This window comes from Catharus ustulatus, chromosome 3 (genome assembly GCF_009819885.2).
Source record: "Catharus ustulatus isolate bCatUst1 chromosome 3, bCatUst1.pri.v2, whole genome shotgun sequence".
NCBI lineage: Eukaryota > Metazoa > Chordata > Aves > Passeriformes > Turdidae > Catharus > Catharus ustulatus.
Genome location: NC_046223.1, coordinates 80,151,320 through 80,179,279, shown reverse-complemented (window position 1 = coordinate 80,179,279; position 27,960 = coordinate 80,151,320).

The following is a 27,960-nucleotide window of genomic DNA, read 5'->3' as shown; positions in this document are numbered from 1 at the left end:
TATAAGGCAACATCTTATTGCAAAGTTTTGAAGTATATTGCACTATACCACTTGAATTGCCATTCTTGCTGCAGAACCAGCACTCCTGAATACCAGGAGTACCTGAGGAGACAGACAAATCAAAACACTCCTAGTGCATCCTGGTAAAATATCTCTAAATTTGTACTGGATACAGTTCCATGCCATGACCACCAAATTAGATAATTTCTAAGGTAATGATATATCCTATATTTTGAATTAATTTAATCCAACTGCTATGATTAGAGAGAATATTTCCATGTTATTAGAATAGAATATTAGAATATTAGAAGATAGATGGTGTGTGCAATCAGGTTGAGCTCTAAAAACATTACCTGTGAGATAACAATTACAAAAGAGGTGTTTATTTGGTTACATCAATGTCCAAATCTTTTGAATCCATGCCTATATTGTGTTAGGACAAATTTTTGAATTATTTTAGAAAGATAGAAATCTGCTTTTCATCTCTCTCTCTCTCTTTTTTTCTTTCTTTTTTTTTTTTTTTTTTTTTGATCTGCCCTTTAACAATATTTTAAAATTTTCCTTTGTCATTTTTCCTGAAAACATCCTCATGAATACTGGTCTATCACTCCTCCTCAGCTGGACATGAGAGAGAATATACAATGAAGGGCTCATGGGTTAAGACAAGGACAGGGAGACACCACTCAGCTTTTACTGTCATGGGTAAAACAGATGTGACTTGGGGAAAATGAATTTAATTTATTAACAATCAAATCAGAGTAGGGCAATAAGAAATAAAATTGAATCTCACACTTTCCCCTACACCTCCCTTTTTCCAGGCTCAGCTTCCCTCTTGATTCCTTTGCCTCTTCCCTGCCAGCAGAATAGTGAGGTGAGGAATGAGAGCTGCAGTCAGTTCATCACACCTTTTCTCTGTCATTCCCTCTGCCTCAGGAGGAGCTCTCCTCAGGCTCTTGTCCTGCTCCAGTGTGGGATCCCTCCCACAGGGGACAGTCCTTCACCAACTTCTCCAACGTGATTCTTTCCCACAGGGTGCAGTCCTGTGGGAACAGGCTGATCCAACACAGGACCCCTGCAGGGTCACAAGTTCTGCCAGCAAACCTCCTCTGGTGTGGCCTCCTCTTCCCAAGTGTCTGCATGTCCTGGCAGGAGCCTGACCCAGCGCAGGTTTCCCATTGGGTCACAGACTCCTCTGACCATCCTGCCCTGGTGTGGGGTCCTCTGTGGACTGCAGGTAGAAATCTGCTTCACAGTGGATCTGCATGGGCTGCAGGAGCACAGCTGCTTCACCAGGTGAATCTCAGCTCCGGTACCTGAACACCTCCTTCTGCACTGGCCTTGGTATATGCAGAGCTGTTCCTCTCACATATTATCACTCTCTTCTCTGTCTGCAATTTGCTCCTGTGCAATAACTTTCCCCCCTTCTTAAATGTATTATCCTGGAGGCACTACCACCACTGCTGATTGGCCCAGCCGTGACCAGTGGCTCGTCCGCCTTGGAGTCGCCTGGCTTTGGTTTTGTGGGACAGGGAGATTGCGCTGCTGGCAGCTTCCCACAGAAACCACCCCTGCAGCCCCCCTGCTACCAAAGCCTTGGCACACAATACAGCGGTGTGGAGGTCTGTGTGCTGAAGTGCCTGAGAGCAGATGTTGGCCAATCTTGGTGTTGACAGCACTGGGCTGGAGACCTATAATGAAGATTAAGAGCACCTACTGAATCAATGTCATTTTGATTGTTGTGCTGCTGGTGGTTGTATATGCAGGGATACACCACAGGTTATTTTTAAGTCTAAAGTCTGAATTATTGCCTTGGTTAGAACAACGCAAATATTTTCTAATCCCTTAATTTGTTGCTGAAAGGAAACCAAGGTCTGTGTTGCCTCCTGTGGGTCATCTTTTCTTTGTATTAGATGACGGAAATGAAGCAAAGTGATGCTCTGAGCTTTTCAATGAACAGTACTGGAGGTCCAACAAGCTAAATGGGAACATATCAGCCGAAAAAAGCCCCCATAAAATAAAAGAATAATGTTTAGAAGGGTAGAGACAGGAAATTACTTGTGAGAAATGTATAACACTGAGTGATTTCTTTTTTAAAATGTATGACGCCAATTTAGTGTTTAAAGCTGCTCAATGGTTGGAATACAAACTTCTTGTGAAATATATTAGGTGTTTAGTGTCACTTAGTGGTTACTAAAAAACCTCCTAATGAAACAATGTATTAATTGCTCAGGGCCACTCAAAGCAAACACACATAAAATATTCAGATGTCTGGAGATGCTCAGCAGCTTGATAACCAAGTTTTAATAAAGTCTTCAGTGTTTAGAGTTGATCAGCAGCTAGGAAAACAACCTGTGCTCAGCAGTAGAAATGCAGAGCTAATAAAATACAGAGCTGCTCAGTGGCTGCAGCTAGGTTTTTAAAGCTATGCTGAAATTAGGGAGACCAAATTAAGCAATAACAGTAGAGGCACTGGTAGTTCCATAGGATTAATGGCTGTCTGGGATGAGTTGATGGCCTGTGGCTACATTTCAGGTCATTAATCCCAGCTGGTCATTAGTCCCCAGGAAATGCCAAGCACTGAGGTCATTATTACTATTATAGCCAGCTTAAAATAAAAAAAAAAAATCAAAGCTAACAAACTCAAGAATCCCTCAGAAGCCTTATATACATTATGGTATATGAATGTATGCAGTGCCTACAGATATCTTAAGAAGAGAGGTCCATACTCATGTTAACACAGATTTTCTCTAGAAAAGTTCTAACACCTTAGAGTCAATAAGATTACTGGGAAATCTATTTGCACTTCCACTTGGAACACAAATCAAAATCAAAGTTTTGGTGCCCTTCTCCTCTTAGCTGTCTGGCATCCTTAAAGACAAAAAGGACTACCTCCGTTGGGATACTTAGTGTGGCCTTATATGGATTAAGTGGAAGCTGCATTTAGGAACATTCCCAGTGTTCTGTGTTTTTCACATACTGACCTACTTTCTTTTTCCTTTATCTGAATAGCAGAGTGATAGCATTGCATGCTGTTCTGCTTTGCATTTTCATAGAAGTATCCAGAAGGATACTAAGAACTTCTCAGAGACCCTACAAAGATTGCTTGGCTTGCTGCTGAAATAGTTTCCCTTAAAAGAACAGTAACTCCTTCTGTGACAGCAGTATTTCACAGTAGTGTTTTAACAGGAGGAAGTGAAGATAAAATTTAATTGAAAGTACAGGCGAATTTTAGGCAGGTAGTACATAAATACCTGCTGGAGTTTGACCATTATTAACTTTCACATGTAATTGTTTAACTCATTCTGTCCAGTTATTAACATGTCTACCTTGACATGAGTTTAGCATTCATCTTAATTTTCTCAGTTCAGTAATTTAAGAAGTAGTAGGTAGCAGTCATGCTCCCCATTCCATAGCTAAAAAACATGTTTGCAACCTGCTTCTGATATACAGAGAAGAATTTTACATCTCAGGACTGTGATATAGCTTTGCAAATGACCAGGAAACACCATGATATTTTAAATGCTGTGACTTATGCTATGGATTATACTCTGGAAGCATTTACCCTTTTCTATTAACCTAAGTTAGGCACCTAAAGCAGAAATTATGGGAGTAACTCCATAAACAGCTTACAACACCAGTAAGGCAATACAGAAAGGAAAACTGCAGATTTCTCTTTCACAGGAGGAGGAAATCAGTTTTGGATTGGCTTTGTTGTGATTGGTAACAGCTGTTCTGAATTGTCCAAGATGGCCTGCAGACCAAGGAATTGAAAGATGTCTTCCAGCTCTCACAATCAGATATCCAAAAGGCATCTATCATACCTGTGAGAAATTACTTCTTGTGTTTCCAGCTGATCAGCAGATTAAGCCTTTTTTTCCTCTTTATCAAGGTGATCAAAGCAGATTCACATCTCCCAGCCTTGTCTAGACTGTTATAATCACCTTTAACTCTTCAGGTTAAAATATCGAAGTAAGAAGTCTGAGAAAACGAGTATGAATTTATGTGCTGATCTCAGCAATCAAGTTTGATTGCTGAGTTCTCAAAGTTCACAAGGATATTTGCAAATAAATTTATTTATCTGCTATTTATATGCAATAGAGGCCTGAGAGTATCTGCACAGTAAACCAGCTGATCACATCACTGTGAATAGAAAAAAGAACTCTCATATTACTGATATCAGAAAAAAACCCATTCTGTGAGATCACAAAATCTTGCTCACATCCCATAAGGACTGTAACTTTCTTTAAAATGCTGTATTGTGGTTGAACTGGCAAGGAAACCTGGTTTGGCTGTGTGTGAGTGGGGGTGTGGGGAGTCAATCAGCGACCCCTTGGGTCACTGGAGCCACCTGCTGTGAAGGGGCTTTGTGAATTACCATGGGAAATGTCCTTAGCAGCCTCAAGGCTTGAACTACACCACTCAGTGACATGAAATGCAGAATTTATTTACTGAATGAGATGGGCATATCAGGTGACCAGTGGTTACTATTCCAAGATTGCTATTTTACCATACACATACGCTGCAGTCACATTCATACCAACAAAAGCTCTGTTGCTTTGGTCCAGTCTCAGCCTGCCCAATGGACTTGAGGATGCTGGACACTCATTACAGCTGGTGACCGTGTCCAAGCCTTTACAGGTGGCATGGCTGTCACAAATAATAGTGCTAACTTGGGCTCAGATTTCTGCACAGTAGAGGATATGTTTCCTCCATGGCACTACTGTCTCAAATATTTATTGCTTTCTAGGGTATGTGGTCAGCCTAAGCTGTGAATAGCTTTGTTGATTGTGTAGCTGCAAGCCAAACACTTTTGACTTTCTCTCTGAGTAAATTAGCTGTCATTACCTGGGTTACTATGACTTTCTAGCCTGTCCCCTAAATGTGTCACAAGGATGTAGATCTAACAGTTTAGCTTGATCCTTTTTTCACACTGCTTAACAGAATAATCTAATGAGGTAGATCTATTCAGATACAGTCCAGATATTTTTCCAGGTGCTTTCAGGCAGCCATTGTCCTGTGACAACAGCCTTGGCGTGTATATCAGAGTACAAGCCACTAGCATCTTGAACCCTGTTCTGGGATGACCATGGTACTGATATCAATGTCTTCTGCTTCCTCTGACCTTTATTTATTTATGTATTTATTTATTTGGATTAACTAGACGCCATTTTATAAGTTTTCAACGTGCTCTTGTATCTTGCTTTTTCTTGGTCCACAACTGGAAATTGTGCCAGAATTCATGATCCATTCTATGGATGTTAAATTCTTAGTCCTCTATACACCTAAACCTCATTTTGTCCGACTCCATATCTGCATTTCTTTAACATTGTTGTGGTGAACTGTTTGCTCTCTTAGGGTCTCCAGTGTTGGCCAGTTTCTCATCTCTTGCCATCCCCTGTCTGCTCCTCTACATCACATCTTGTGTCTCCACTTCTTAAGATACCTGCTGTTGTATCAGGTTTGTTCTCTTCAGTACATTGCTATATTACAATAATAAATACTTAAATCATCCCAGCATAACTACTTGATAGTACTTGTTAGCACTGGTCATTAGACACACTACTTTTAACAGCTAACAAGTGCTTTGTTGAAACAGAGTTGATGACATTTAAAAGGTTCAGACAAATTAATCCTGACAAACCTTGAGACCTTAAAAACACTGTGAAAACCAGTGGCTTGTCATTAGCAAAGGCAACACCAGGACAGTGTTCCTGACCGACAGCGCTACTGCAGGGGTCTTCCTCTCACCTCCCACAGAGGAAGAGGAATCCATTTTTGTCTCACTTTTCTGTTTACAGAAATCTCTGTTAAAAAAGTGCCTTATGACAAAATCTTTGCAAACCCTTGAGCAGCTGACCTTCTGCATCTTGCAGCTGCAAAGCTGAATAATTCTGTCCTAAAATGCACATGAGATTGCAATGACACAAAACATTAACGTTAACTGCTGATGAACCTATTTCATTACTTTTAATAACATTATATCTGTGTTGTCTGCTCAGTGCAGTGATAACTTAGTGAGGGAGAATTAATTTTACATATTATCCACATAAGCAATAATGAGGGAAATCAGTTTCCTCTAGAGTTGAGGAGAGAAGTTTAATTAAATTTGGGTATGGGCCAATTGATTTCAGGTTGGTCACTTGCTTTCTGGAAGACAGTGGGACCTTGGGGCCCAACGATAGGTACAAAATAATGTAAATCCATGAGTGAAAATGCCCATGCCTGAAGCAAAGTTTTCAGGATATTATAATAGGGGTGAAAAGGGAGCAATTTGAAATTAACTGCACAGAAGACTTTTTTGTAGGGTTATTTTTATTAATCTTATACTCTGGAAGGGATTTAAGTAGCTATGGACACACATGTACCTAGCAAAATGTGGGGTAGTATTATTGGTCAACTGGTAAAAAAACTGCATAATGCAGTCTGAAAAATCTCTGGGATGCTCTGGAGTTATTGATAATGAGAGAAGCAATGCAGGCACATGGTAAAGCAAACCTCTTTAGTAAACTCTTGAATAAAGATGTTTCTTGTTGTGTGCATTCAGACTAGAATGTCTAGCAGCTTTTAGTTCATATTGCAAATGAAGTCTCTTTCACCACACTACCAATGTTCGTGAGAAGCAGGTTCAGCGGGCACTGACTGGTTAGTGAGACTAAGGCACACTGTAATCATGTCATGGGGTTGCCCCTCATGGAACAAAATCTACTCAAACACCAAATAATTTGAACACAAGTGAATCTTAATGAATCAACCTGCATAATTGATTTCTTCGATAAATAACTTAAAAATATTTTTGAATCAGTGAGTTCTGGAAAAGCAGATGAAGTGGCTAATATGTTAATTAAGTATTGAATTGACAGGAGGGGATAATTGGAGGAAAAAATCTCAGGTTCTGATACTTTCAATTTAAAATGCATGACAATCAAGCTGATCTCTAAAATCAAACTGATCTCTAATAAAGCAATTTACTGAAAGATCCATGCCTTAGGCAAAAAATTCTTCATATTACTTGCTCTACCAAATGAGAATAATTTTGGAAAAAGGTCTTGAGGTTGCTTCTTTGTAAAAAAATGGAAAAGGCACACAGCATTATACCTTCAACTGCATGACATAGCAAAGCTTTGGGCTCAATCCTTCCTTCTCTTAAAGCAACAAGGGTTAGGCACTGACTTTTGTGGCTGCAGGATCAAGCTGCAAATCATCTCTGTGACCTTTACTTTATTATGACTCACCTCCCAGTTCAGGGTAAACCCAAAATCTGCCTGGGAGTATTTTTGTTCCTCAAAGACAAAGGACAATTCGCAGTCTAAATGCTGAATATTGCCAAGGGGCTACTGTAGGCTCCAGGAACCTGGCAAAGATGGGAGTGGAGGAGTGAATTCGTGGAGGAATGAGCAGATTTGTTAAAACTGTACTAAGCTGTTACTGTTTATTAAATCCAATTTGTCAAAGGTTTAGTATAAATTGCTCTATCAGTTGATTCTAAAAAGCATAATTCTGTATGGGAAAGGATAAAGAAAGGTTAAAGCAATGTATTTAACTTCCAATATTCATCTGAAATATGCCATCCCAGAGAGCTGGGACTGACACATTCACCAATGCAGAAGTGTATGTGCTGTACCTCCTGTGACTTTCCTCCTCCTCGTGTTTCTGGGGCAAATATGAATTCTGGAAGAAGTGCCTACGCATCCTTGGCAACATATATTGGCAAGAAAGAGCCAAAATTTCTGCAGTCATCATATCCTACCACCAGCAGTAACATTGTCAACCGTAAATTGCTATGTTGCGAAACAGCAGGTAGCACAGGAAGCTCCTAGTAGGGAGAGATGGATCAGAGATACAGTAGATTACACCCCACCGGAGGGAATAATGAATGAAGCCCCAAAGGAATATGAGGAATCTCATAAAATTAGAACAGAGATATTAGTAACATGGAAAGAGACTTTTCCAGTGAAATCCTGCACTCCAGTGCAGAGCACGTCAGGTGAGACTCTATATTGTGCCTCTAGGAGATGCAGCACAGACCTCAAAGCCAAAAGTCAGGAGGGAAAATAATGACTTTACATTACCTCTGAATCCTCGTAATTCTAGGCTGCTCCTGCAGAGCTGGCCTGAATTTCTGTGGCCATACACCTAGCACATCCATCATATTCCAGTCTGGATCTGTCCCTTTTTAGCCCCAGAGTGAGCAAGAGCTTGCAAGACAAATTATACAAATGTGTTACCTACAAGCAAATTCATCTTGACACAGATATATGATGTGAAAAATATTAGTCTAAATGCTTAAAGCTGAGCAAAGCAATAAACAAATTAAAAGTCACAAAATAATCACAAAGGCCTTAATGAAGTATTAAGGTTGTGGGTTTTGGTTTTTTGTGGGTTTTTTGGTTGTGGATTTGTTTGTTTGTTCATTTTTGTTTGTTTGTTTTTAAATTTTTTACATGATTGGTTTCTGAATTCTTTAAGTATTTCTATATGCAAAAACCTTCCCTTATATCTTTAGTAGTTGATACACCCATTTGTTTGTCAGGCTACCCTCATGTAAATACTGGCATGTAGCAAAACCCTAGACCAGTGAATTTTATATGTGAAGGCTTCAAAACTATATTGTAAATTGTCTTATGGCTCTCTCAGATACCTGTACTGTTATTATCTTTGCAAATTGGCAATGGAGTGATACCTCTCTGTGCATAGGTTTGGGGTTTTTTTTAAATAAAAACAAATAATCTAGGAAACAGTTTTCTGCAGTACAATCTTATTAAAAAATTTCAAGTGTAGCCATCATCTTTCACACTTTCCAAGTGGCTCAACTCCCATCCCTGCAACATTTTTTCTGATTAGCCTGCTGTCCTGTTTAATCAATAGAGCTACAAAGCCAGCTATCTCTCACTCTATGGTTATCTTTCATTGTACAGTACATAATGCCGCTAGTCCTGCAGATAACAAAGAGCACACAGAGGGAATGTGGCACTGCATGTTTGTTATCTTCCACTCAACTAAACATACCTCTTTTTCTCTCTTGACTCTTATAAATGCAAAAAAATGCTGGAAACAAATTACTCCTGGTGTTAACACTGCACATGCCAGTTGGGATCGAGATTTTTTGCCTATCTTATGTCTGTGGCTTGCCAGTACTACAAAAGCCTGCCAACGTGATACATCACCTCATCAACCTTTAAGAAGGCAGTGCAGAGTACTACCACTGGCAGCCTCACACAGATGGAGGGAAAACTCTGGATGCACAGAGAGTGTAATGCAGAGAGATTGACCCAAAAACTGTTTGTGGTTGACCCCAGACCAAGAAAAAAAAAGTAATCCAGTTCTATACTTTTTCATTTCCTATAAAATATGAAAGCTGATGTACTTAGGTTTCTCTCCTGGCAATAAGAAAACAGCTAAATTGAACCTTTGCTTCAGTTAAAGAATGCTGTAACAGTTTCCCTGCTTAAAGGTCCACCACTCACAAAGGGCGAAAGTGCCTTGCTTAGAAAAGGATCCCAACATTTTTTTATGTCTTTCCTGACAAAAAAGAAAAAAGAAACACCCCTGAAGAATGTGGTTCTATCCACTCTGATGTTGAGAATTTTAGCCAAGATACATTTTGATGGTGCTCCCAACATACCTGGGAGAATCTGATGTTCTGCAGTTAACCAGAATGATAATCGTGTATTCAGATAATATTTGAGAGAGACTGGCAGTTTTCCCCTTTGCTCTCAATTTTTATGCACTGGTTGATCCTTAAAAAAAGTGCTAAAACAACGATTAGTCTTTTCCATAGTATTTTCCTGTTCTCTTTATTTCAAAAGAAAATACTAAAAGAGCCCATAAAAATAAAATAAATCCAAAACTGGAAACTCCTTAAAAGGAAAATAAATAAATGTTTTCCTGTTTCCTTAGGGCACAAGTGTATTGGTTTATATGTGTGCAGTATATGTATGGGACAAAATACTTCTTAACTGAGAAAGGTTAGAAGAAAAACATCCTGTGCATATGTACAACTACATAGCATATCCATCTTTAGAACTATACACGGAAGATCACATTATGCGTTTTTCAATATGAATTTTATCAGAAGGAAAACTTTATAAGTGTAGAAAAAAATGAAAAAAAAATTTGCTTCAGCATTGTATTTGACAGTACTCAAATAATCCCCAAAACATGGGTATGCTTGTGTGGGAATCACTCCAAAATTTGTAATTTCTAACTCTGTTCTGAACTTTTAGATAAGAGATGATCTTACCGTTGTGTTTTGTGTCTTGCTTGATAGCATGACCTTTGATAATGTGTCTCAGCAACAGAATTCAAATCATTGCATAGTATTTATGTTGTGTTCATAACCCTATTTTTTTTAGTTCTAGGCAAGCATTACATATCTTCATTCAGATTTAAAAATAAATTTACTTCAAATATGCTGATAAAATGGCTGAGTTTGCTTTCTGTAAATATTCATCAAATGCGAAGGACTAGTGTAAAAAACTCCAGATAAGAAAATTTACTATCTAATAATCAAATATCTTTATGAAGCTGGTATTGGGTTTTTCCTGGATTCTGCATTTTTGAGTTCCTTTATGTAGTCTGCTGATTAACTAAAAAAAAATAATAAAAAAAAAATATACATATAAAAAATCATGCTGTCCAAATGCAACATAATATTACTTGATACACTTAACCAGTCAACACAAATATCTGAAACACTCAGTGAACTGAGCATTCTATGAAGTAAAATATTTCTCGGGAATAGTTTTTTCACATAATTACTCTTGCAAAAAATGTCCATTGGATAATTTTAATTTGATTTTTGATTAATTAAAGATTAATTATTTTTATTGCAATTTGAACCCTAATGTACAGTACTAGGTAATTTCGGTCTCAAAAAATATGTGCTATAATACAGGCAGCTCAAGTGTCAGTGACTTTTAATTGAAATTTTCCCAATTGGAAAACTCTGTGTATAGCTGGTTGTAACAGTGCCAAAAATTAAGTCATTAAGTTTAAAAATTTCCTACACTGGATGCTTGTATTTGGGTGCTGTGAAGAAGTGTGTGCGTCCCTCCATGTCTGTGAATAAATCAGCAAATATGTGCGCAACTGCAAATAACCGTGAAATTAAAGATTCATCTTCAAATTAATTTAATAAATAATGCAAACTCTGCTAGGCTGTGATTTTACTAAAACGTATAAGAATAAAAGCAGTTGGCAGTCCATTCTTCAAACTCCCTTTTGGAAGTGTGCACTTAGACGGTACAAAGTCTCAGTACTTTCATGAATATGTGTCCCTTTTATCACTTTCTCAATTATGTGCACATTAAAATATTTTTGGGAAAACAAAGTAAAAGAAAGAAAAGCAAAGTAAAAAAAGTGAAGATGTTAAAGTATTTTGGAGGTAGATTATTAGCAGGTGAAAGTATTTGTAGATCCCCATTCTCTAAATAAATTCAAGTTATTTTTAGCCAAGTGGTGAGAGTCTGGGCTCAGGTACTGTGTGTGTGAGTTGTGGTTTTTCCCAGAGTTGATCACAGAGATCATCCCAAATGAGTGCCTATAAAAACTTTACAACGCATATGCAGTTAAGCTATGTTACAAATTTAACACAAAAATTATTCCAGAAATGGTTCAGGAGGTTTTATGATTTTTTTTAATTGATACTGTTATTGCACTTCCTTCTATATTAAAGCTAAATTAACTTTCTATTATGAGGCAACTACATAGGCCTCAGAACGATTACTGATACAGTTCTGAGCCTCTAAATGATCTTAAGCAACTTGTCTATAAATCACTGCGTTCCACTCTTGAGGTCCAGTATATGCCAGCATATCTAAGCTAGAAACATTTGCCAGTTCAGACAGAAAGAGCTTTTTATCAGTTATTTTCCCTTGAAAGGAACATGCTTCTGCGTTCTTGAGAAAAAGGAGAGCCTCAAACCTCTCTTTGCTTCAGAACTGGGTATTTCACATCTTCTTCCTTAACACAACGCAATTTGAGAGGAATTTGTGCATTTTTTGTGAACAAAAAACCTTTATTTTGGTGACAATGTTAAAAAACAGCAGACACTTGAGAATGGCTCAGAGGTTAAGGGTGCTGGAATGAATCTTGACAGAGACAGATTAGTAGGTAGAGCACAGGTGAGTCAGTCAAAGGTGCATGATAAATGTAATTTATCACATGGATCTGCAATTTATTACATGAATATCAACTCCACCTTTGTGTGAATCTCTTGTCTAATGTGGTAAACCTGTTCCCTGTATTTTCATAACAAATGTGACTAGTTAATACCAGGTCTCATGACCAAGTAATTATATTATTTTCCCCTTAATTATTAACCAGAGAAAAACAACATCAGTTTAAGGATTATTAAATTAGGAAGAGATTAATTGAAGTGAAAGAAACAATTGATCTAGAGTCTGTGTCTTCCATGTAAGTAGACTTATGATGTATTATGGAAGTCAGAGGAGGCTAGGCTATGCACATGGAAGTTAGAGGAGGCTTTTTGCTGCATCCTTTCATGAAAACCTGGGATTCTGAACGGCACGTGTTACCTCTGTGGTTGACCTGAAAATTGCCAGATTGTGATACGTTTTAGGGAAGTCAGTGCCAATACTGGTATCACCATTTCAAGCTGTATTTAAAAACTAATCCCTTGTAAGAAACATAACAAGAATATAACAGTATACCTACCCTTAGACATGTGATGCCTAATGGTATGATAAAATATATATCGAATACCACAGTTAACTGAGTGCTAAATGCTGGATGGGCAAAAGGTTCCCTACTGCAGTGTGGATCTAAATATCTAAAGGTGGGAAATACTAAGTGTTAATTTAAAATCGTGGCATTCTGCTGCCCATGAATACTATGGCACGTGGGGCTCAACCAGTACATAGACTAGTTGACTCTTGCTGAAAGTGCCTCATTTAGAATTACAGAACCATAAAATAGTTTGGGTTGGAGGAGGTCTTTAAAGGTTGTTCAGTCCGACTCCTGAACTTTCCCAATAAGTTCCCTATATACAAGCCTACCTGCTATTCAAGGAAGCAGGAACTTGAGAATTAGGCACTGAAAATCTGTTCTGACCTGTCTGAACAGTCCATAAAAGAAATGAGAGTGAAATCGTCCCAGTGGGGAGTGGGGGAGGTGGGGGGCAGAAGGACAGAAGCTGTCCCACTCCTTGGGTCATTCCTGAATCAGTAGATCAAAAGGATATCTTGGAATGTCTTCACTTCCAAATCATCCCAGCTTTCTATGGCAGTGTGATATTGGTGGTAGTTTAGAGACAGTGTTTTTAAGTTTCCTCCAGTGTGTGAGGAGAAACTGAAGAGCCTAACCTTCCATGTCTGAAAGGGACATCATGAAAGAGGAAAAAGGCAAAACCAAAGAAAATGTAATGAGACAAGGCACTGTTACCAGGCATAATGGAGGGATAACAAAAGGGTGTGAGGACAAAGCACAAATGGGAAGCAGAATGATCAGGTAAGGAATTATTTAAAAAAAAAAAGGTAAAAGAAAAAGAAAGAGACAAAACAAAACAGAACAGAAAGGCACATTAGAATAATAATGCAAACATAGTTTGGCTTTGGGGTTGACATTTGTAAAATTCCCTCTTTGGGGAAAGTGTTTTTTCAAATGTAATTATTTTGCAACCTCAACAGCTATTTCTATTTTTGCTGCTAGCAATAAATACTTTTGCTTCATGACAATACAGTTAGTACTTTTGTTTATATTTATATGCAAATAGTGTTTATTTTATAATGGTACTTAATACTAAGACTGCCATCTCAGTTCAAGCTTATTGTCTTATTTTCCTCCAGTTACACCTTTTACATTAAAAATATGTTCATATGCTTCCCCTGGACTGTGGCATATTAATAATATGTCATGGTATCATAGCAATACCTGTCTAAGGATTTCAAAAGACCTTGCAACACTAAAAGAAGATGCATTTCTCAATCTCTTATAAATCATAAGCCATGGAACAGAAAAAAAAAGATCCCTTTCAAGGATTTACTTGTATCAAGAAACAGATTAGTAAAAGAATAAGATAGGCTTGTACTCAAGCTTTATCTTTTCTTGCTGCTGTTGATATTGTTTCATGCAAATCTTGTAGTGGAAATATTTTCTGTTTTGAAACCATGCTTACAGAATGGAAGAAACAAACCAAACACTTAGGCAAACCTCAATCACACTTTTCCCAGTGTGCTTCTTCTGTTTCAGAGATAGGTAAAGGAACAAAAATATATGAAATGAATGTAAAAAACACACACAGGGAGGACCAACTCCTTTACTTGTAAATGGTCATAAACAGACTTTAGCCTACACAGACTGCCACTGCTACCAAAGGACATCCTTGAAATCATGAAATAACTAATGCCAGAGGTGGTAGTAAAATGGGCTTCAATAGCCAGTGAAGCACTTTATACAAAGTTGAACATTTCAAAGGAGGGGAATATTTTCCAAAATATCTTTTTACCTGGAACCTGGGTCACTGCAGTGAGAATGTTATACATAAATTCAAATCTGTTCAGTGTGACAAGGGACAAAGAACTGAAATCTGATACCTCTCCTCAAGAGCATCTTGCTAGGCTTTTGAGTGAAAAGAAATTACTGCCTCTGATTGACTGCAAAATTCATTTAATTTGAATGAAATACTTTAGTGACTATTTTTGAGAGAGGGTCCATGGAGCACAGGCCCAAGGAAAGAGGCACGGCTGCATTCTGACAGAAGCATTTCCAATATTTTTAGAAAAAGGTTCTTGCCTGCAGATACAGTCCCCTGTGAAATAAATTCAGGGCAGTGGCTGGATCTAGAGGCCCTGTCCAGATGAGTATTTCCCTTTTTCAACCTGATCTTTAAGAAGCTACAGTTTTCAGAGGTGCTGTGAGACCACATCCAAACTCAGTGTGTATAAGAGCTCTCACAGGAGGGTGTCTTTTTATCTTTATTTTATATGTGCTTAAGTCTCCAGGTGTCAGAAGTTCCCAGACAACCATAAGTATCAAAACCAGGCGCACTTGGCAATACACAAACCCAGAACTACTCCAGGGACCTGAATTATGTTAAGGTAAAAAATGAAGTTAGGAATGGATTCTAGGTATATCCAGATTTAGGTTGCAGATGGGTAAGGGCTTTTAAGGATGACAATTTGAAGCATAAAGGTTTCAATCTCTTCATTTCCTATATATCTGATTCCTGAATGGTTGTCTCCCGTGCCATGAATTGCATAGAATTGCCCAGCCTTATGGCTGAGGTTTCTGATGGCAAAGTACCAATGGCTGTTATAGCGCACCAATTCTTTTATGCACCTAGCTCTAGATGCCTAACCTAGAGCAGAAATTTTTAACAACTTTGGCACAAGATCTGATGGATACACTGGCCCCTTCTGACACAGGTGCTTTGAGTCTAAATTCCCAGAATATTACCAGCAAAGCTTTATTTTATGTTGTTTCTCCTTGCTGTTTAACCACTTATTTTGGGCCACTAAATGTTTAATTTTATTGGTGATGAGGAAGACGAAGAGGGGTGTCTTCTTTGGGCTGGCTAGTAAGAGGTTTATATGTTAGTAAGGCTAACAAAAAAGTTTAAAAGAAATTTCTGCTTGAAGGGTCTTAGGATCAGACTGAGAGCCTTGTATGTGTTTTCAATTTATATATGAGAATATATAAAGCAATAGGCTTGTGCATGCTTTACTTTGACATGTTATTGCTTTCCTGGTATTTTTCATTAAGCCTAATGCCAAAAGCTCCTGAGTTGCAGATTACTGGAGGCTGGGAGGGTAACCTAGGTGAGCATCTCACCATGCTTGCCCTCCTCTTACGCTTTTTACAAAGCACTTAGGGAATTGGGTACTCTTGGAGACAGAATGCTAAATTAGACTGACCTTGTCTCTGACCAGGTACAGCTGTTCTCACGTTTCTTAAAAATGCTGACATTTAGCATTTGAAAGTAGTTTTTATAAGGCAGCATTACACTATTTCCTTGTATAAAACGTTAGATCAATATTAAAGTTGTTCCATGCATGATGTAATGGAAACTTCTATTCTGCTGCAGAATGTTTCATAGACGAGCCTGCAACCTGTGATACTGGAAACCCAGGGAGAACCACCAATATTTTCTCATGGACAGTTCATGAGCCCATACCATTTAAAAGATTGGTGCCTTGGGAATAAGTCTTCAGGTTATTTGTGTGGGACACTAGAAAAACAGAAGCAGGGTCAATGTGAGGAGATGGAGGAAAGAAGGCATGGGGGCCTGGATGCGGGAAGTCTGGGTGAGTCCTCTTTCACTTCCCACATGCTACTGACTTGGTTTTTATCCATATGAAGACCACCGGTAATTGGATAAAAATAAGCAAAAAAACCCCACTAATATTTTAAGGTTCTCACTGATTTATAAAGAACTAGTTAAAAAAATTTCAGAATTATTTATGTAGGTAGCAACAGCCTTAAAAATCAGAAGTACCCACTGACAACATTTGATGAACTATGTGTCTGTGAAATAGCTTTACTTCTTTCAAAATGGAGTGCCATATATTAAGAGAATGTCTATTTTACGAATTGACAGAAATACCTTTTTTTAACTTCACCTATTCAAACAAAATTTCAATATTTCATACAGCCTGAAAAAGGTCACCTAATTATAGTAGTTTCTCATTGACTCACCTGGTTCCTGTCTGTACATGCACAAGCCATTCATCAGGTGGTGTAGCTTATTTAATGTACCTCAGCTGTAACATCTGTATGCACAGGTTCAGTAATAATGTTCTGCATCTACCTTTATATTTGTTGAAAGTTTATTTTATTAGGAGATTCAAACCAGCACACAGAACAAAACCACCCGCATGCTGTTCCTTAGGTCTTCCAGACGTTTATGCAGGTGTGAAACTTTATGTATTTGAAATAGCTGATGACATTTTTTCCACCTATTCTTTTAATGAGAAATGGCCTTTTGAAAATATAAAATCAGCAGGGAAAATCTGCAATATTTTCAAAACATAAACAAATACAATACCCGAAAGAGAATGTTATTATATTTACTTGTCTTGTATTCACTTGACAAGGTTTGGTAGTGGCCAAAGGGACCACAGGGGTAGCTTCTGTGAGAAAGTTCCAGAAGCTCCCTCTGTGTCCAGCAGAGCCAATGCCAACTGGCTCCAAGATGAACCCACTGCTGGCCAAGGCCAAATTGATCAATGATAGAAGTAGTGTCTCTGGAATAACAGAGTTAAGAAGGGAGAGGGCAGGAAAGCTGCACGATGACCTGTAACGAGAGAGAAGTGAGAACAGTGTGAGAAACAGCTCTGCAGACACCAGTGTCAGTGAAGAAGGAGGAGATGCTTCAGGTACCAGAGTTGAGATTCTACTGCAGCTCCTGATAAAGACCATGGAGATCCACAGTGGGGCAGATGTCAACCAGACTAAGAATTCCACGCTGAAATAGGTGCATGGCCAACAGAGGCTGTGATGTTGTGGGAAGCCTGTCTTGGATTCTGGCAGAATCTATCCCAGTGGAAAGAGAAGTCCACACTGGAGCAAATTTGCTGGTAGGACATGTGATCCCACAGGGGATCCAGACTGGAGCAGCCTGTTCCTGAAGGACTGCACCCCATGGGAGGGACTAACACAAGCAGACTCATGTTGGCCAAGTTTATGGAGGGCTGCCTCCTGTGGGAGGGTGCCCACATTGGAGAAGGGGAAGAATGGGAGGAGTCCTTGCCCTGAGGAGGAAGGAGTAACAGAGACAATTTGTGACAAGGCCATGAACCAAACACATTATCTGCCTTCAGGATAGAGAAATCCCATCTCTTGTGGGCGGCTTCTCGTTCTTACTGCTTTCTTCAAATTCTGTGAGCTAGAATAGAAAGATTGGTTTTCCAATTCCCAGGCAACTTGTACGTCACAAGACCTACCAACTCTCTGGCCAAAGCTTTCATTTGATGGGTACAATTCTACCTTATACTGCTTGCTTTCTCTCCCATGCAAAATTCATCTTTCTAGTCCCCTTTACACTGCAGAGGTGCAACTTACATTGGAAATTTAATTTACAGTAATTTCATGATTACAAGCTGCACCGTTTTGACTAAAATTTTGCTCCCACCCTGGAAATGCGACTTACACTCAGGAGCGGCTAATATAGGAATACTTTTCTGATATTTCCAACCCCGGAAGTGCAAACCGAGGTGCCAAGTCGAGCACCTGCCAGTAAAACCCAGATTTACGCAATTGTTAAAAATTGGTTACTCTGTTGCACGGTGGGTGGAGCCAGGTTCCGTACTGGCAGTGCTGGTGCGGCGGGGGAAGGCGGGGGACTCCCTCCTTCAGGCAGAGCAGCCAGGGAGAGGTGGGGGAGCTCCCTCCTACTGGCCCCACAGCCTGGGGGGAGGCAGGGGGCTTCCGTCCCCGCCTGCCACCGCCGTGGGTGCCAGCGGGCTCCATCCCTGCCTCCCACCACTGCCGTGGGTGCCAGTGGGCTCTGTGCCCCCCTGCCACCACGGGGCAGCGCCGGGCTGAGGCGAGCGAGCCCAGCGGCAATGGCAGCCGGCCCCGAGCGGCCCTGCCAAGAGGCAGCACCGAGCTGGGCCACCTGGCCCCGTTGGCAGACCCGAACCTTCACGGCCCGAGCCGAGCCAGTAAACCCCGCCCTGCCGCGATTCTGTTACTATTTGGCAACTTTGTTGCACGCGGGTCCTTGCTGCAAACGACAGAGCGGCTTATAATTGGGTGCGGCTTGTGTATGGACAAAGAACGAAATGTTTACCAACACCCGGCGATGCGGTTTATAGTCAGTGCGGCTTGTAATCATGAAATTACTGTACTCCTAGCTTACGCTGGGCCCTGATCCTGCTTCTTTTAGGCAAGAGATAAGTGTGATTCAATACAATAGCACAGTAGAGAGAAAATGCAGCCTTAAAGGTCTCAAAATCCTTAGACCAGCAGCTCAAGCTTTTTTAAGCATTGAGGGGATGAAAGACAGGCTACTTAAGGCAGCAGGTTTAATAGAAGCAAGAAACTCCCCATTACTTAGCAAAAACAGGCACAGCATGCAAGTAGTCCATCAAGCAGCAGCAAACACAGTAAGTAGTATGAACATAACTGAATGCCACTAACAAAACAACACAGAAAGTATAACTCAAATCTTGCAAAGACGAGGAGAGAAAATAGCAAACCTCTTGGAGGGTTTTGGGAGATTGTTAGCAGCATGCAGTGTCTGCTGATAGTTCACACATGCCTGCACGCCAGCAGTTAGGTTGCCTGGTCCTGTGTCCCTCTTCTGCAGGGTCAGTGCAGTTCTATGCTGGGTCCATGCAGGCAAAAAGCTGTTTGTGTCCAAGCATCTCTAGCACAGCCTTGTATCCAAGCTCAGACATCTAGAGCTGCCTGTCTTTTTAGATCCCTTCTGCTGGATTTGTACATAAACCTTTATTCAGCTGACAGCTGAGGGAATATATTTCTGGTTGCAAGAGAGCCAGAGCGGGGCCCAAACACACTTGCAGAGGTAAGTGATGTGACCAATCCAGGGAGATAGCAGAGAAGCTATTGACACACTCAGCTAAAGTGTTAGATCTCTGCAATGTCAGACATGATCTTTCATTTTGTCAGGATGTGGGTATGAAACCGACTTTTTAAAAATTTCACTGCATAACTTAGATTTTTAAAATGGAGTCTAACTTACCAGTCTATGGAAAACAGATCTGCAGCATTCAGATTTTGATTTCTTATTCCTGTTTACTGTTAGCTGGAAAGACAAACTCTTTCTGATGGCACTCCTTGCAGTGCTATCAGTTGTTTGAATAGATGCAATGGGAGTTAAAGAATATCCACATTATTTTCACTGCAAAAAAGACTTGCTCTGTGGTCCGCATCCTTCAGGTATTAGGTGCATGTGTGTGAAGCCTTGGCTCTTCTTTCTATCTATTTCAGTCTGATAAAAGATGTTAGATCTCCCTGAATCTTTGGCTCTCTTCTATCCTTAGATCATAATTACAAAAAATTACTTTCTACTGAGGCGAAAATGAAGGACTTTAAAATTCCTTAAAAAGAAAAATGAATTCAGGAAGGGCTATTTTTAACATGCTAGGCACAGATTTTTTCCACTGGAGATAATTAATCTGAAACTTTGCCCACAAAATAAATGTCCAGAATTAACCCCCTCCCACCAAAAATAAGAAGCTTGTAACAGATGGGAAAAGTCATGAGACTAAATGATTAGTACTTCAGATTAAATGTCTTTTTCATAAAACAGCAAGCAGCATATCTACTTCATGACAGTCGTTGCTATATCAAAGTACTCAAAGCAGAATACAATTATATTGAAAAAAAAAAGAAATATACTTTTTCTCCTTATGAAAAGAAAGTTGTCAAAAGAAGGAAAAAAAAGAATCTCCAGTGAAGACAGATCCTGATGAGATGTATGATCTTTTTTGTTCTGGAGAGGGGAGGGGAGAAAGAGAATAGAAGAGAGGAAACAGAAAAAGCAGCCCCAGGATAACAAGCTTTGTGTGAAGCAGAAAATCATACCCTTTGAGGGTCATTTTCTTTGAGTTGCTGCCTCAGGGAGAAAGGAGACAGAGATTAAACATTGGAGGGAAAGTCCACATTTACTTATGAAGCATCACTCTTCCCTGAAATGCTTTGGAAGTAAAATATTATTTTTGGTCCTTTGGGGAATGTGCAGATCCCAGTAAACTGTTTGGATTAAATTGTCCCCTTTACCTCCAGCCCACTGGCCGATTATGGTGAGGGACCGGTTCATCAGCTGGGACACAGGAAAAGCACTGGATGCTGAGCATCACCGGGATGCTGAGTGCAGGGAGCTGTGCCATCGGGTCTGCCCGGGAGGAACACAACTTCGAAACAAGTCCTTCCAGCTATTCTTTCTGGGGGTGATTGCCAGCCCTCAGCCGTGTGCAGGAGCACGGTCTGCCCACCCAGGAGCGGTTTTTTCAAGGGACCGGAGGTTGTTCCCACTAGGTGGAGCCTGAACCCTTCGGTCCCGCTCTCGCGCTCTTTCCCCTGCTCCTGCACAGAGGGATTTTCGCCTGCCTCAGTCCAAGCAGGAGGCAGCTAGAGAGAAACCTGAAGGCATTTGTAGGGGGTAGGAAGGCCATGAGAAGTTTTTAAAACATGGGGATTTTTAAGAATTTATTTTTAAATAAAAAAAAAAATTCTTCTGTAATGCCTGTTGTACATTAAGCTAGACAATGAAACTATCACATCCATCCATATGGTCTCTGATGCAGCTGGTACTGGTATAGATGTGCTTTAAATCAGATTACACATATATTAGTGCTAGTTCCTTAACGCAAAAAAAAAAAAGGAGAAGTTTGCAGAGGCAATGGCATTGCTTGAAGTGTTGGGCCTCTGGACATGAGGGATAATCCTTCAAAGTGTGCATACAGGAACTGAAAATAAAGTTGCAGAACTTCCCCTGGATCAAACTACTCCGATGTTGTGTAAGTGGAATTGTATATCCTTGATGTTGGATTGGGGAAGAAAAAATAGAAAAATACAGATGGAAAACAACTGCATGAGTCTGCAAATGCAGGTTTAAATAACCATGGTTTGAATAATCAGTCTGCGGTTCATACTTATGCCAAAGTTGGTAGGTCAGACCAGGCACTTTGGCTGACTCTGAATGGATTAGCTGGCAGTTGCTGAAAACCCTGCCCAACAGTTTCATTTCCATGGCCTTTTTGGAAGAGGCACTTTCTTTGCTTTGCACAGGAGTTCTTCTCCCCATTGTGTTCTGAGTCAGGAGTGGCAGGACTGGCTGGACAATGGTGATTGTGTAGCATAGTAGCCTTTTAGGTTTCAACCTTTTCTTCTTCATAGGGTCAAAGATAAACCTCTTAGATTCTTTGAAAAGCATGACCCCTGTCTCTGGAAATAACTGAGGTGTCCAGCCTGCATTAAAGAAACCTTTCCTTCAAAAACATTGTCAAAACTGAGATTTTTTAAAAAGCTTTTGGCTTTGATGAAAGCTGAATGATGAAATCGGTATGTATTTGATGGGAAGTGTTCCAACCAGCTCTAATAAGGAGCACTACTCAGTATTTTAATGACAACCTTCAATAGCAAAGCTCTATTTTGGCTCCTTTATGTTCCAACCACTGTACTACTGGGGCAATCTCCCAGTCTTTAATGTATTTTTTTCCTCACAGTATACCTGGAAAATGCTATTGTCCTGACTTTACAGATGAGAAATGGAAGCACAGGAAGGTGAGACAACTTACTGAAGATCGTACAGTCAAGTTTGCAACGGAAAAAGAAAATCATTCCCCTGCCCTAAATCATAAGCTAGAACTGCAAGTTAGTGTTGTTTTTCTCTTATACGACCCCAATCAACTGTGTCTAGAATTTGAGAGTATCCATAACCTGACAGATCATTTACCCGCTACATAAGAAATGTAAGACAGAGATGCTTTGTAGATGAGGTCTATGGGGTCCTCTGTCACTTGCTGGGGTGCCCTGAGAGAGTTGTTACATATTTAGAGAAAACAGTAAAAAACCCCATCCCTTTTATCCTTGTGTTTCTATTTTCCGGCTCCCTATTCCCATGCTGTACTTTTGGGGCTTACACACAGCAGATGCTATCTATAAACTCCCCCTTCAATTTTATGTGAAGTTTTTATCAGGTGGGAATGTCTCTCCACAAAGGATAAAAATGTCAGAGACAGCCAGACAATATTTGGTTCACTAGAGAAAAATATCAGTTTCTTACAGGGAGTAGAGGAAGCAGAAGAAACTATACTTAACTAGAAAACAGAAGTATAATTGCTTATGTTGTTTGAAATCCATGAATGCCTTATTTGCCATCTCACCTGAGATGGAAGACCATCAGCCTTTTCTAAGTGAACATGCTGATATTTTCCAGTAGTTCTCAGTTTTAAAGCAATGACAGAATTTCAAAGGGAGAAAGATAAATACAATTTTTTGTTGAAAAGAAGACATTGAGGATGCAGGAAAAGAGTGACAACAGGCCGAGTGTAAATTGTCAGGTACAATTTTGTTCTTCAAATAAAATGTAAAAATGATGGTGTGGTGTTATGCATGTTCCCATGTTCTTAGTTTATATGAACTCATGTTCAATATTGCAGGCTGAATTAATGACATTTTCCAGTTTCTTATCTATTCTTCTGTCAGCAAGTGACACAGGATGATCAGTGTACAGTTTTGTGGTTCATTTTGCTTTCACTTTCTTTGTCCTATGTTTTGCTTGAGTATACGTGGCTGGATATGATTACTTGCATGAAGAATTCCGCGTGGGGTAGTGCCTTGGTTTTGTCTCAGAAGACAATAATTCTTCTAATCAAGGTGCAGAACTGGCACCTAACTGTGCTACATCCCTTCATTTATAGTCTCAGCATTGCAGTAAAAAACCGCCTTTGTACAAAACCCTAGGCATGGAGAAGAAGGAAGGCTCTGGGGTAGCTAGTGTCTGTCTTCTGCCTTAAACAAAGAGAATGCAGGGTGATAGACCTGTGGGGAGTTTTGAAGGAAGTAGAGTATTGCTTTTGGCACTCACTAAAATCCTCAGATATATCTGACCTGCTCAAGTGTTCACAAATTCCTGGGTCACCATGGTCAGACTGACAGAGTCAGAGTCTGATAGGATGGGGTACAATCTACCAAGAAATTTCTTAGGGACAATAGTACATAAGAGTCACAAAACAGTCCCTGCTGTGTGATGGTTTATGATCTGTCGAGATCAGTGATCCAGCTTTGGCCTGAGTTAGAGACCCCCCCGCAGTCCCTTCCAGCCTGAGTTTTTCCATTACCCTGTGATGATCCAGTGATCCTAGTCATAAGGGAAAGAAATCCCTTGTGGGCTTCCATTGCCTCCTGTCTTCTCCATGGCCCAAACAGCTGCTGGTTTTGTGCAGTCATGAGTGCTGGGAGATCATGTTAGTTACTGATTTAAAGGAGATATTCCTTGAAGTCGTCTGTACATTTCTGGAATCCTAGTTAATGTCTTGCTGTCTTTTCACATGCGTTCAGATGAAGTTTGAACAGTTTGGAGAGGAGGATTTGGAGACAAGGATTTTTGAAATGGAGCTTCAAGTTCTGCCAAGATCTTGAGACTTAGAATAGCGATTTTCTTCAGCTGTTTAGAGTGCATTTTTCCCATGTTATTACTACGGTGGAGTGCTTAGACACGTTGCTTAGAGGTGGACTTGACAGTGTCAGGTGAATGGTGGACTCAATGACTTTAAAGATCTTTCCTAGCCTTAATGATTCTATGATTCCATGGGTTTTCACAAGTGGATGCTAGTTTAGGCATATGAAAGCATATGATAAATAAGAGTTAAACACAAACTCCTATGTCTAGTTTTATTGCAGAAAATCTTTGCCTGTTCCTCTTTCTTAGACCTTGGGAGCACCTTATTTTAGTTTCAGTATCTGATAGTAGTGAGGAAACCAAAAGCAATTCATAGCCTAAGAACACCTTTCATCACTTCTTGCTTCTTGTCACAAAAACAATTCCCTGGCATGGGAAGATTGCGCCAAGAATTTCCCTACAGGCCTAAGTTTCCACCACTTTGGAACTTCAAAATGTTGAACTTGCAGTCTGGAGAGAGAATTTTCTTCCCAGAGAGTATGAAAGTCATCTTGAAACTGTTTTGCAGTATTTTTTTTTTTTTCTGTATGTATATAATATACACCTTTCTCCTCACTCCTTCTTCATTCTGTAATTGCCTCTAAAATGGTTTTGATGCACTTCCTTGGTGTGTGCGTGCCGGCTCAGAAAGTGTGCAAAGCTCAGCTGAGAGTAACTGTCGCCAAATAATGTTTGTAAATATTCTAGCCGATAAAGCTTATTGCCCTACAGCATCTTATTTGTGTGCCTGCACAACTTTGGGGTGTGAGATTTTATTTATGTGCAAACAGAAGTATCAGGAAAACTAAGTGACTTGTTACAGAAATATTTGCACAAAAATGTCCTCTCAGGATAATATTTTAAAAGCCTTTTCTATTTTGGTGCTGTAATGTTCACTGAACATAGTTTGAGATTTTGTAAATCATATCACAGTAGGAAAATGGGATTCTTCTTTTTTTACAGAGTGCTGGTCTCCCAGTTCTGGAACAGAAATTGTCCTGTGTGACTCACAGGGCAGTCATAAATAATGAGTTCTTGCTCACCAGTTTGTGAATAAACCCCTGGCTAAAATGTAGTCATTAAACACTATGAAAATATCACAGCATATCTACAGATAATTTACTGGTAAAGTTTTCAGATAATTAATTTTTAAAAATGAATTTGATTAACTTTGATCCGGGTGTTAACTACCTATCATTAAAATATCAGTGTTATATTTTGTTGTGGATCATTTTTTAATATTGTGAATGTCATTATCTATAATCCATTCCTTAGCCAGATCAATCATCTGCTATCACTAGTCCATTGCCTAGCCAGATGACTTCCATTCTGTGAAGCATAGATTATTCAGCTGTGAGTTTCTCTTGAAAAAATCTGATGGATAAATTGTAAAGTCAGGCTATAATACTTTAATGTAAATTGTGATAGATATTTTTATGTGGAGGTCTTTTTACTGAATTCTTAGAAAGTATTTCTTATTAGAAATTCTTGTGGCTGTACACAAGTAGAAGTACAATAACTCTTTTCAAATGGCAGTCAAAATTCCAGAGGGGAATTTAAGCTTAGAAACAGACAGAACCAAATTTTTCCTTGAAATTATTTTTTTATTAAATGGTAAATGCTCTGTAATGACAAATGTCTGTATCTGATGAAAGTAAAATGTGTTCATGAAATACGAGATATCCCAAATCACAGTATCAAATCCATAAATTGATTTTTTTTTAAAGATTATTTCCACATTTTTTTTTAACAAAATAATGCAAAAAGTAGAAGAAAAATCCAACCAAAACAACAAAGCCCTCTTTAAAAGCCACTTTTTCTGGGATGGAAAAATAAATTTTTTTTCTATTAAACTTTTTGAGGGACTATAGATTTATTTCAAGTCCTCATTTTGCAGTGACTCTTGCGGTAGATACATTGTAGATATACAGTCTACAATTGGGAAGTGCTGTGTTTTTTAGAAAGCTTATGAAAATTTCTCAGTAAGTATTTCCTTATAGCTTAGCTATTTGGCACAAAGGAATTCAGGACTGTAACTGTGAAACAAACAAACAAGTTACATTTTAGTATTTACCTGGAGTCTTGGGAAGTGTGTAAATGTATGCAATGTAAGATTATCTTCATGCTTTCAAAAACCCAGCTCCATAGTTCAAGTTTAATGTTGCAATAATGGCAGGACACAGTGTGACAACAACAAATGGCTCACTGTCTGTGTCATTTGGTGCTGTGTGGGGGAGGCCAGGAAGAATTCCTAACTCAAAAAGCCGTTTCTTGTCCTATTTTGTGTCAGTCATTGAGGGAATTCTTTCATGGACAGCAACTGAATAATTCAGGATGAATTGCACAAGATGCAAGTGCCACTGTGCCTCTGGTTGCCGTGAGCAGGTTTTCAGAGGGGATGAAGGGGGAGTTTTCACCATGAGGACGTAGGTAAGGAGAAGGCCAGCCTTCTGCTCTCAATGTCACAGCCTTGGTCTAATGGGACATTTTGCCTTCCCACAAAAGGGCCAGGCAGCCCCATTAGTCAGAGAGACCTGGGAACTAACACTTGCCATGTTTTAAGTACCCTGTGTCTTTATCTGCTGCTGAAGCTCTACCCTTTCCTCCCCCACAGCCAAAATGTGAGAAGACAGTGTCTCAGGCCCTCTTGAGAGGGAAGGAAAGGGCAGGAGGAACACAGAGAGATGACCAGGTCCCAATTCTTGACCCAGCTCTGGTCCCCAGGCAGAAGGGGAGCAGAACACATTCTCAAACACATCACTCTGGCAGAGAAGTACACTCTGTGTATGGTCCCCTCCTACCAGCCAAGAGGGTCATGAACTCAGCTCTCATACAAAAAGTATTATTAAAAACAAGCTGGGGAAAAGGCTTCTTAGTATTTGGCCTGCAAAACAGAAAATAGCATTATTGCTGGAGAAGGAGAAAGTATGAAATCCTGGGAAACATTCATAAACATGAAATATTTTTATTCAGTGTTTTAGTTTCCAGTAAAGCTTTCATGACCCAGGTCTTTATCATCATATAATCGTGTAAATGCTGTTGAAGGCAGAAGTGTCATTTGAGCAGAATAAATTAAGTAGATAAATACCCACTGATACTGTCTAATGAATATTCAGCTGCAGTTGATACATTGGGCAATATATTTTTCAGATTTGCTGGACACCTTACTTGAAGCCAGAGATCTCTATGCTGCATAGCATGTCTTCTGGCACAAATGTTGTGTAAATTCCAGGGTAATTTTTTTTTTTTCTCCCCAGAACTCCCAAAACCTAGCTAGGACCCACCAAAATCCATTCAATCCCATCCAAAATCCTTCCAGGACCCCCCCACCCTCCCTCAATCCTCCCAAGACTCACCCAAGATGCTTCAAACGCAAATTCCAATATTTATGAAAAAGTTCTGGAAGGTAATACTGTGGGGGATCCTTGGGGATTAGGGGGTTTCAGGGTGGGATTTGGGGGTCTCGGTGGGGTCGGGGGGTGGGTCCTCTTTGGTCTTGAAGATCCCCCCCAAACTCCTCCCAAACCCAAATTCTGATGGGAAAGAAGCAGGGAGGGTTTCACAGGGTGGGATATGGGGGTTCAAGGGGGCTTGTATAGGATGGGTTCCCCACTTTTGTCTCCTTTGATCTTGAGGAACTTGGCCATGCTGGAGAAATATTTCTGGTTGGCCTCAGCTTTGAGGCCGTGCCTGAGCTGTGCTCCCGAATCATGCATTTGTCCCTGTAGATGACATCCTGCTTCTTCAGGGTCCTCTGCAGGGTTTTGCTGGTCTGGGCCTTGGAGGCCTCATTGACCTGAGTCTGTTGCATGTGACCACTGCCAGACTGGCCCAGGCTGAACCTAAGGTCTTCATGGTGGGAATCTTCCTCA